The sequence below is a fragment of the Salvelinus fontinalis genome, chromosome 1, assembly GCF_029448725.1.
Source record: "Salvelinus fontinalis isolate EN_2023a chromosome 1, ASM2944872v1, whole genome shotgun sequence".
Lineage (NCBI taxonomy): Eukaryota > Metazoa > Chordata > Actinopteri > Salmoniformes > Salmonidae > Salvelinus > Salvelinus fontinalis.
The window spans coordinates 34,802,871-34,814,554 of record NC_074665.1 but is presented as its reverse complement, the minus strand read 5'-3'; the positions used below and the strand labels follow the sequence as shown (position 1 = coordinate 34,814,554).

General features: G+C 44.3%; 1 long non-coding RNA gene across 2 annotated transcripts; it reads left to right on the top strand.

Annotated features, from left to right (window-relative positions):
- Window positions 1–9,497: 9,497 nt before the first annotated feature.
- LOC129853196 (uncharacterized) lies at window positions 9,498–10,941 on the top strand. 2 transcript variants are annotated; one of them, XR_008759106.1, is made up of 4 exons: window positions 9,498–9,597; window positions 9,712–9,751; window positions 9,884–9,943; window positions 10,051–10,941. It is a non-coding gene; the product is annotated as an uncharacterized LOC129853196 (long non-coding RNA). The 2 variants fall into 2 exon arrangements; XR_008759102.1 differs by lacking the exon at window positions 9,712–9,751 and having other exon boundaries at window positions 9,501–9,597; window positions 9,792–9,943.
- Window positions 10,942–11,684: the final 743 nt, after the last annotated feature.

Genomic DNA, 11,684 nt, shown 5'->3' with positions numbered 1-11,684 from the left:
TTCCTCAGGTATTATTGATTCTGTGTTCATGTCGGTGCGTTGTTTGTGTTCATTGTTTCTTTTATTTATTAAAACACTCACTCCCTGAACATGCTTCCAGACTCTCAGCGCACTCCGGGTGCACCGGTTTGAGTGTGTCAAGAACTACAACGCTACTGTGTTTTTCATGCTCAACAGTTTCCCTTATTTATCAAGAATGGGCCACCACCCAAACGACATCCAGCCAACTTGACACAACTGTGAGAAGCATTGGAGTCATCTTGGGCCAGCATCCCTATGGAATGCTTTCGACACCTTGTTGAGTCCATGCCTCAAAGAATTTAGGCTGTTCTGAGGGCAAAAGGTGGTGCAACTTAATATTAGGATGGTGTTCATAATGTTTTGTACACTCCGTGTATACTATTGTGGATTATATTGATGCCACAATAATAAAGACAAAGAAAAACATTTTTCCAAATTATGGAGAACTAAATCATTGTCACTTGCCACATAAACATTTTTCACAACAGCTTTTTCACTTTAGTATGTGGCCCATGTGCATCTATACATTCTTTTTGTCAATTACTCATTTTCATTACATGTCCCCACAGATCTTACAGATATCAATCACACCACCTTTGGAATTGCTAACACTTCCTCTGCCTCTCCATCAAACACTGCTTCCAGAAGTCGGGTTCCTAGAAATTGCTTTTCCTTCTTCCTCTTGTCCTCCTCCTTCTTCCTTTCACACTCTGCCTACTCCTGTTCTCTTTGTAGTAGTGCCATAAAAGACTGCAGGCCAATCAAAACACACTTATCAGGGCACACATACTTCTAATTTTCAGAACCAATGGCGTCACATTGATTGTATGCTACAACACACTCATAGGCACACTCACGGATGCTATTTAAAAGAAGAACAAAAGAAGAGATCTGCGTCAACGTGTAAATGCCAAGAGTTCTATGACTCAGAACTTAACATTTTTAAATGTTAATATGCTTTATAAATCCAAACCTAACACCATTATCATAGCTAATTAGCTAAAGCCTCCTTCTGAATGTGAGAAGGTAGGTTGGTTGCCTAGCAGTTAAAGAGTTGGGCCAGTAACCGAATGGTTGCTGGTTTGAATCCCGTGCCAGCGAAGTGAAAAATCTGTTGATGTGGCACTTAACCCTAATTGCTCCTGTAAGTTTCTCTGGTTAAGAGTGTCTGCTAAAATGTAAATGATCCATAAGGTCTTCGTAGTTCTGTTTTCCCTTCTGTCTCCGGCCCCGCTCTTACCTGGCCAGCAGGCCTTGAGTGGCTCCTCTAGAGTCGGCTCTATATCAACAATAAACATGCATACAGTTAGGAAAAACAAGTCTTTATTATTCAAATATATAAATATGAAATAGTGTGTACGGTATAGTTTAGCCTCAGTGCAGGCTTATTGTACTTTCTTTGTATGACAAGATGTATTTCTGCATTGCCTTTGTAACCAGGTACATTGTTGAGAACACATTGTCTGTTACAATAACAAGAGCAAAACCGCAAAGCCATAGACTAACACAACAACACCCGTGCAGACAATAGAGCATGACCACAGTATACATAAGATTGTACAGTCGACTTTACAGCCTAATCCTATCTGTACAGCCCAAATATTTATTTTACCTGGAGTATTCGGTTCCTTTGTGCTGTTCAATAAGGTGACCTTGACCTTTCTGTTATCATAATATCTCACATAGGCCTGTGTGTTTATATATGGTTTGGAAATGTTTAGAAGTTGATTTGTTACATTTTTATTTTTTTAAAGTATTAAGTGGTATTGAATTGAAATTTAGAATACATACAAGGTATGTATTTCATATAACTTCATGAATATCATCAGAGGGCTCCAGAAATAATTGTTAATTTGTTAACTAAAGTAGTATGGCAACAGTTGTCAAAACTATGAATCCTGCTCTATGGTATGTCGCGAGTGTGCCTTGGGTGGTGCCTGCAGAAAACAATGAGGGATTGTTTTCAAGCTTCCACTTGAGTGAGTTGCATCACTTCCTTTGACCACATCAGACTCCCTTGGGTTTACGAAGAGACAATTGTGTAATTTAGGCCCAAGTTAATGTGTCCACTGGCTTTCTCATAAATCATGTTAAATAAATAGAGTGCATTCTGTTCTGCCACATGCGGGACACAAGCCACCAATCTTCTGCATAACAACACATAATGCAACCGTGATAGACTATATTCTATTGCTCTTTTGGCTATCACGCCTTGAGCGACAGTAGCTTTTAAGATCTTAGGGAAGGTATGACGTCACCAATGTACCTCAGCCAACCTGCGAGTTTCACTTCTACTACACAAGCATTATGCACACAGATCTCAATTTAGGATTATGGCCTAGGTGTATGAGGGCATTCAAATCAGATCTTCTTTACATTGTTGCAATGGAAGTAAGACAAAGGTAAATTGCCCATTTGACTCATTTCGATTGTAAGAATGAGTAATACAGAGCAGTACTTTTCCTTGGTGGTTGCACAGTCTTGGCACTGGCAGAGGGGGTGTTTTCTTATGCCTTGGCAGCAGCATTTCCTGTGGACTGGTCACCCGGTGTTCTGTCTGCGCTGTGGGGATACACCTTCCAGAACACAAACAAAGAGTGGAAATTACACTACACATCAAAAGAAAGATCAGCACAACACATCGCGACGTACAGAAGGCTAGGCTATCACATTTAATGGAATGGTAACTTAAACCAAAAAACAGGCCTGTTTGTGTTCAAAATGGGCTGGGATATTGGTGTCACGTTCCTGACCTGTTTTCTGTTATTTTTGTATGTGTTTAGTTGGTCAGGACGTGAGTTGGGGTGGGCATTCTATGTTTTGTGTATCTATGTTAAGTGTCAGTGTTAATTGACCTTGTATGGCTCTCAATCAGAGGCAGGTGGTTTACGTTTTCCTCTGATTGAGAACCATATATAGGTAGGTTGTTTCACATTGTTTGTTGTGGGTGGTTGTCTTCCGTGTCTGTGTGTGTTGCACCACACGGGACTGTTTCGGTTTGTTCGTTCGTTTGTTGTAGTCTGTTCCTGTTCGTGAGTTCTTCTTGTATTTATGTAAGTTCCATGTTCAGGTCTGTCTACGTCGTTTTTGTTATTTTGGTAATCATTTCAAGTGTTTATTCGTGTTTCGTCTGGATATAATAAATTCGTTATGTCAAACTATCACGATGCGCTTTGGTCCAATCCCTACTCCTCCTCTTCTTCCGAAGAGGAGGAGGACAGCCGTTACAGAACCACCCACCAAACAAGGATCAAGCAGCGTGAGAGGAACCAGCAGCAGCGGCCAAGAAACCAGGACTCGTGGACTTGGGAGGAAATATTGCATGGAAAAGGTCCATGGGCACAGCCAGGAGAATATCGCCGCCCCAAAGAAGAGCTGGAGGCAGCTAAAGCTGAGAGGCGGCGATATGAGGAGGCAGCACGGAAACAAGGCTGGAAGCCCGTAAGTCAAACCCAAAAATTTATTGGGGGGGGGGGGCTCTCGGGTAGTTTAGTTGGGTCAGTCAGGAGACGTGAGCCAACTCCTCCTGCTTACCGTAAGGAGCCGGTGAGGGCGGATTTGGAGGTGAGTGACGCAGAGACAGTAAAGGAGTTAATGGAGAAATTGGAGGAGAGAGTTATGAGGGATGTACTGGTTTGGTGCATGAGGCACGGCATCCGTCCGAATGAACGTGTTGGTGAGTTAATGTCACCAGGAACAGCTCTCCATACTCGTCCTGAGGTGCGTGCTAGCCGTCTGGTTAAGACAGTGCCTACACCACGCACAAAGCCTCCTGTGCGTCTCCAGAGTCCTGTGCGTCCTCTTACTGCTCCTCGCACTAGCCCTGTGGTGCGTGTCCCCAGCCCAGTACCACCAGTGCTGACACCACGCACCAAGCCTCCTGTGCGTCTCCAGAGCCCTGTTCCTCCTCCACGCACTCTCCCTGTGGTGCGTGTCTCCAGCCCAGTGCCTCCAGTTCCGGCACCACGCACCAAGCCTCATGTGTGTCTCCAGAGCCCTGTACGCACTGATCTTTCTCCCCGCACTCGTCCTGAGGTGCGTGCCCTCAGCCCGGTACCACCAGTCCAGGTACCACGCACCAGTCCTATAGTGCGCCTTGAGAACTCAGTGTGCCCTGTTCCTGCTCCCCGCACTAGCCTTGAGGTGCGTGTCTCCAGTCCGGTACCACCAGTTCCGGCACCACGCACCAAGCCTCATGTGCGTCTCCAGAGCCCTGTACGCACTGATCCTTCTCCCCGTACTCGCCCTGATGTGCGTGCCCTCAGCCCGATACCACCAGTGCCGGTACCACGCACCAGGCCTATAGTACGTCTTGAGAGTCCAGTGTGCCCTGTTGTTGTTCCCCGCACTAGCCTGAAGGTGCGTGTCTTTAGCCCGGTACCTCCAGTTCCGGCACCACGCACCAGGCCTACAGTGCGTCTCAACCGGCCAGAATCTGCCGTCTGCCCAGCGGTGCCTGAACGGCCCGTCTGCCCAACGGCGCCTGAACTGCCCATCTGCCAAGCGGCGCCTGAACTGCCCGTCTGCCAAGCGGCGCCTGAACTGCCCGGCTGCCCAACGGCGCCTGAACTGCCCGTCTGCCCAACGCCGTCTGAACTGCCCGTCTGCCAAGCGCCGCATGAACTGCCCGTCTGTACTGAGCCTTCAAAGCCGCCCGTCTGTACTGAGCCTGCAAAGCCGCCCGTCTGCCATGAGCCTTCAGAGACGTCCGCCAGACAGGAGCCGCTAGAGCCTTCCACCAGAAAGGAGCCGCCAGAGCCTTCCGCCAGACAGGAGCAGCCAAAGCCTTCCGCCAGACAGGATCAGCCAGAGCCTTCCGCCAGACAGGATCATCCAGAGCCTTCCGCCAGACAGGATCAGCCAGAGCCGTCAGCGAGCCATGACCAGCCAGAGCCGTCAGCGAGCCATGACCAGCCAGAGCCGTCAGCGAGCCATGACCAGCCAGAGCCGTCATCCAGCCATGACCAGCCAGAGCCGTCATCCAGCCATGACCAGCCAGAGCCGTCATCCAGCCATGACCAGCCAGAGCCGTCATCCAGCCATGACCAGCCAGAGCCGTCATCCAGCCATGACCAGCCAGAGCCGTCATCCAGCCATGACCAGCCAGAGCCGTCATCCAGCCAGGATCCGCCAGAGCCAGCCAGCCAGGATCCGCCAGAGCCAGCCAGCTAGGATCCGCCAGAGCCAGCCAGCTAGGATCCGCCAGAGCCAGCCAGCCATGATCCGCCAGAGCCAGCCAGCCAGGATCCGCCAGAGCCAGCCAGCCAGGATCCGCCAGAGCCAGCCAGCCAGGATCCGCCAGTCAATCCGGTGTTACCCCTCATTCTGGTGTTGCCCCTCATTCTGGTGTTGCCCCTCATTCTGGTGTTGCCCCTCATTCTGGTGTTGCCCCTCATTCTGGTGCTGCCCCTTAATCCAGTGGGGTTAATTTGGAGGGTGGTCATTGGGAGGAGGCTAAAAAGCGGGGATTTATTATGGTGGGATGGGGACCACGCCCAGAGCCTGAGCCGCCACCGTGGACAGATGCCCACCCAGACCCTCCCCTAGACTTTTGGTGGTGCGTCCAGAGTTCGCACCTTGAGGGGGGGGGGGGGGGGTTCTGTCACGTTCCTGGCCTGTTTTCTGTTATTTTGTATGTGTTTAGTTGGTCAGGACGTGAGTTGGGGTGGGCATTCTATGTTTTGTGTATCTATGTTAAGTGTCAGTGTTAATTGACCTTGTATGGCTCTCAATCAGAGGCAGGTGGTTTACGTTTTCCTCTGATTGAGAACCATATATAGGTAGGTTGTTTCACATTGTTTGTTGTGGGTGGTTGTCTCCTGTGTCCGTATATGTTACCACACGGGACTGTATCGTTTGTTTGTAGTCTGTACCTGTTCGTGCGTTCTTCGTTATATGTAAGTTCACATGTTTTAGGTCAGTCTACGTTCGTTTGTTATTTTGTAGTTTGTTGGAGTGTTTTCGGTTTTCGTCTTTACTTTAATAAACTTCATTATGTCAAATTATCACGCTGCGCTTTGGTCCAATCCCTACTCCTCCTCTTTATCCGAAGATGAGGAGGACGACCGTTACAATTGGTAACTAAATGATGTAGTCTGTAATTGTTTTGCATCTTCACTTCAGACCACAAGCTTTTGCTAAGGCCTAAATTGTGACATTCAGAAACAGATTGACATCGGCTGACTTCTTTAATCCTCCCATGCTATGCATGTTTTGCATACCTGCCTTTGATGATTGGACTGCTCCCTTTGACGGTGCCAGTTTTCCCTGAGCGTTTAGTACCGCGTGAACTGGTATCTTGTCAAAATAATAGCTAGAGGAACCAATCTAGGAGCCCATAACTGCAGTACAATTATCCAGGGGCGGACTGGCCATCTGGCGTTTTGGGCTGCCAGATGGGCTGGTCCATTTTTAGCCAAGGGGGCCTGTCTAGAAAACCTGGCACCATCCCTACGGTGAAGCATGGTGGTGGCAGCATCATGCTGTGGGGATGTTTATCAGCGGCAGGGACTTCTTCGTCCGAAGAGGAGGAGTAGGGATCAGACCAACATGCAGCGGGTTTTGAAAACATAATGAATTTATTTAACGACGAAGACGAACACGAAACAACACTTGGAATAATTACAAAATAACACAACGAACGAAGACAGACCTGAACTAGAGAACTTACATACAACACGAAGAACGCACAAACAGGTAATATACTACAAACAAAACGCTACAGTCCCGTGTGGTATGAACATACATACAGACACGGAAGAAAACCACCCACAAACAAACAGTGTGAACACCCTACCTTTATATGGTTCCCAATCAGAGGAAACGTCAAACACCTGTCTCTGATTGAGAACCATATAAGGCTAATTACCAATGACCTAAACATAGAAACACAAAACATAGAATGCCCACCCCAACTCACGCCCTGACCAACTACACACATACAAAAATAACAGAAAACCGGTCAGGAACGTGACATCGCTGCCAAAGATGCTTCAACAAAGTACTGAGTAAAGGGTCTGAATATTTATGTAAATTAGATGTTTAAGTTCTGAAGTTTTAATACATTTGCAAAAATGTCCAAAAACTTGTTTTTGCTTTGTCATAATGTGTGTAGATTGAAGAGGGGGGGGCTATTTAATAGATTTTAGAATAAGGCTGTAACGTAACAAAATGTGGAAAGGGGTCTGAATACTTTCTGAATGCACTGTACATTTTCCCTGACACACAAAAGTTGCATTTTGAATGCTTAGCAGGACAGGAAAATTGTCAAATTTACGCACTTATCAAGAGAACATCGCTGGTCATCCCTACTGCCTTTGATCTGGTGGATTCACTTAACACACATGCTTAGTTTGTAAATTATGTCTGAGTGTTGGAGTGTGCCTCAGGCTAGATGTAAATAAAAAAATCTAGAAAATTGTGCTGTCTGGTTTGCTTAATATAAGGAATTTGAAATTATTCATAATTGTACTTTTACTTTTGATACTTAAGAATATTTAAAACCAAATACTTTTAGACTTTTACTCAAGTAGTATTTTACTGGGTGACTTTTACTTTGGGTACTTTTTCCACCACTGCATGTATTGGGGTTGACATTATACTCAGATTTGTACCATAACATAGTATGAAATACACATATTAACAATAGCCCCTAATAGGCCCATTTTTCTGGGCGGCAATGTGGAGATTTGGTATCTTTCCCCCATGTGTTTCCAAGGCACTTTACCGCAACTATTGGTTTCATGAGATGAACATAACACATACACTGAGTCTACAAAACATTAGGAACACCTTCCTAATATTGAGTTGCACCCATTTTGCCTTCAGAACAGCCTCAATTCGTCAGAGCATGGACTCTACAAGGTGTTGAAAGCATTCCACAGGGATGCTGGCCGATGATGATTCCAAATCTTCCCACAATTGTGTCAAGTTGGCTGGATGTCCTTTGGTTGGTGGACCATTCTTGATACACACAGGAATCTGTTGAGGTTGAAAAACCCAGCAGTGTTGCAGTTCTTGACACACTCAAACCGGTGCGCCTGGCACCTACTAGCATTCACTTTTCAAAGATGCTTAAATCTTTTGTCTTGCCCATTCAACCTCTAAATGGCACACATATGCAATCCATGTCTCAATTGTCTCAAGGTTTAAAATCCTTCTTTAACCTGTCTTCTCCACTTCATCTACACTGATTGAAGTGGATTTACCAAGTGACATCAATAAGGGATCACATCTTTCACCTGGATTCACCTGGTCAGGTATGTCACGAAAGAGCAGGTATTCCTAATATTTTCTACATTCAGTGTGTGTCACCAGTAGTAGCCTAAATGTACCGTTAGTCCTTGTCATTTGGTTAAATTAATTTCTGTTAATGCATATATTAATTACAGTCATTTACTGTTCTCAATCTCAGAGTGGAAACGTTGTTTGCAGAGTTCACAGCCTTCTACACTTGAGGTTTTGGTTTATTTCATAACCATCATTTACAAGTGATCAATTTTTTAAATGGTCTTTTGTTTGGAGTTCTACATGTGAGCAGTGAGCATGTATGAGTCTGTCTAATTTCTCTGTACTGATCATGTAGCTCGCACGTCTGAGCACGCATAGAAGTACCTGGCCTGCTACGCGCAAATGTAGGAAAGTGCCCATTTGTTAATGTCTGATATCTCACCACAACCACCCCTAATAAGCTTCTCAGACATTTTTCTTCACCTCACCAAGTAAATCAACAATGATTTTTTTTTTACGTCCATTGCGAATAATAGGCTAATAGTTCCTCACAGTATTTGAAAAATATTTCCAACACACTTCCGGCCTTGAAAATCACCAAGCCTGAAAGAGCAAAATATGATCTGATGACCGAGGTAAAGTAGGTTTTATATCAGACATTCAACAGCCATTCGCTGTTAAATCTCTTGTTCGCAATAACTTTGGCTAACAAGTGCTAATTATTCTAAAAAGGTCTGGCCTACTTTTATAACCTTTTGATTTGGTAAAAATTGTGAAATCATATAAAAAAGCATTTTCATCTTTTGTTCACAATAACTTTTTCATTAGTTGCAATAGAAACATCAAAACGAGTACAAATTATTCTAAAAAGGTCTGGCTTACTTTTACAACATTTGATTTGTATAAAAATGTATGTGTTGATTGATAGCAATAATCAAATCGTATATAAATGCATTAAAATCCTTTATTCTCAATCCATTTTTCATGGATTATCATAGTTTAACGTTTCTAAATCCAAATTATTTAAACAAACTGACGCTAGCCATCACCGCCATACCAATTTCGGCTTTACAAATGATGTTACAGAATTACCTGCTGGTGACTCTTAGCACACCATCTCACAGCCCTTCCCACGTCTGGCCCTAACCAAACCGATTGGTTGCTAGGGACCAGGTTGCCAGGTGTCTTATCACACCGTGGGGTCAGCCAATCACTGGCAGTCATCTTGTGTTCCAGATCTCCAATATCTGCCACCCCCTCTGTCTTTTTCAAGCAGCTTCAGCGAGAGCATCAAGCTCCTACACATCTTCCCTGCCCAACACAACTGGGATGGTGTTGGTGTATAAAGTAAGTAGAGGGAGGGAAATTGTATATGTGTATATTACTGCTGGTTGTTCAGTTCAATATTAGCTTTTAGTTTTATTCAGTTCCTTACCATTTGTTTCTGCTCTATCCTGTAAGGTTCTGTATCTGTGCATTCTTGCCCTGGTGTATTCATTTGGTATGTGAATATTCATTGCCTCTATTTTCTCCTGCTACAGAACCACTACCATTCTACTTTCCATGTATGTCAATAAAGTATCCCTGTGTGTAACTCTGAGGTTGAACCATTCCCCATCTCCTCTGATCAAAGGGTGGTGCTAGCGGGTCACAGACTGGCAAAATACGGAGAGCCAGGTCGTTCTTTCAAATGGTGTGTAATTACTGAGCGCAATGGTGTGCAATTATTGATGTACATAATTAAATGATGTATAGGTCCCCTTGTCTGTCCAGTACCCTGACCACTGTTTTGTTCCATAGTACTTATGGAGACAACACTGAGTGAGTGACCTGTTCCTACCAACATAACACCACAACCCTGAAGACCTCCACCTGGCTGCCACGTTGAAGCTCACTCAGAACAAGCTGCAGAAATCAAGATTAATTTGGATAAGTTGAAATTGCTGTATCCCACATGCTACAAGTTGCACTGGGATTTGGTTTGTTTGGTTGGTGTGAGGACTGTTAATAATGATGTTTGCTGTACTAATGATTCTGATGTGCCGCTTGGAACATGAAATCTGTTAAGTCATGCAACGGAAACCCAGTGCCAAAATTATGGTCTAAATACAAACCCTGAGCCCAGCTATATATAGATACTGTACTGTAAGTACTGGGTATGTCATGGTTTCATCCACGCCGGTATGCGATCAAGTCTCCCCTGTCCCCTTTCTGTCTGTCATGGCCCAGTATGTTGCTACTCGCTTGTGGGCAGGGGCCCGTTTCATAATGGAGGATTTGTGGGACTTTTACAGTTTATGAATTGGTGTTCTCATTAATTACTTTTCTGCTACATACTGTATATGAATAGCTGTTCTTGGAAGATGTTAAACTACTGAATTAATTTGTTACTTTGAGGTTCTGATGCTGTAAAAGTAATTGTCAATTTCTCTCTGTGGACTATGGAAGAGGAGACATTTATCTTTTCAAACCAAGGGTCATATTCCTGCCCTAAAACAAAGAGTAATAAAACACTTTAGTGCATGACAACTTTGCAACTGTTAACTCCTATGTTTGCCATGAGTCTATAAACTATGATCTTGTTGTTTTCCATTGTGTATTTCTGTGATATTTGCCAACTGCTGTATCTTTGTAACCCCTGCCAACTGACGTAATGCAATGAATAACTGATAAACACTATTAAACTGGAAATCCGTCTCATGTTCCTTTCAGTCTATAGTTCAAGTCAGTGTTTAACCAGCACAAACATCTGGTTCCACCAATATCTTGTCTAGACATATTTCCCTACATATTATGTAACATATGGATAAGTACGAAATACAATTTCATATGATCATCAAAATCAAATTGTAATTGTCACGTGCTTCGTAAACAACAGGTGTAAACTAACAGTGAAATGCATATACAATAAAATACAATAAACATTTTGAAAGTATATAGTAACAACACGAGGAATAAATACACAATGAGCAATGATAGCTTGGCTATATACTTGAGTCCATGTGCAGGGGTACGAGGAAATTGAGGTAGATATGAACATATAGGTAGGGGTAAAGTGACTAGGCAGCAGGATATACAGTTGAAGTCGGAAGTTTACATACACTTAGGTTGGAGTCATTAAAACTTGTTTTTCAACCGCTCCTCAAATTTCTTGTTAACAAACTATAGTTTTGGCAAGTCGGTTAGGACATCTACTTTGTGCATGTGTAACGGATGTGAAATGGCTAGCTAGTTAGCGGTGTTGCGCGCTAATAGCCTTTCAATCGGTGACGTCACTTGCTCTGAGACCTTGAAGTAGTGGTTCCCCTTGCTCTGCAAGGGCCACGGCTTTTGTGGAGCGATGGGTAACGATGCTTCGTGGGTGACTGTTGTTGTGTGCAGAGGGTCCCTGGTTTGCGTCGGGGCGAGGGGACGTACTAAAGTTAAACTGTTAT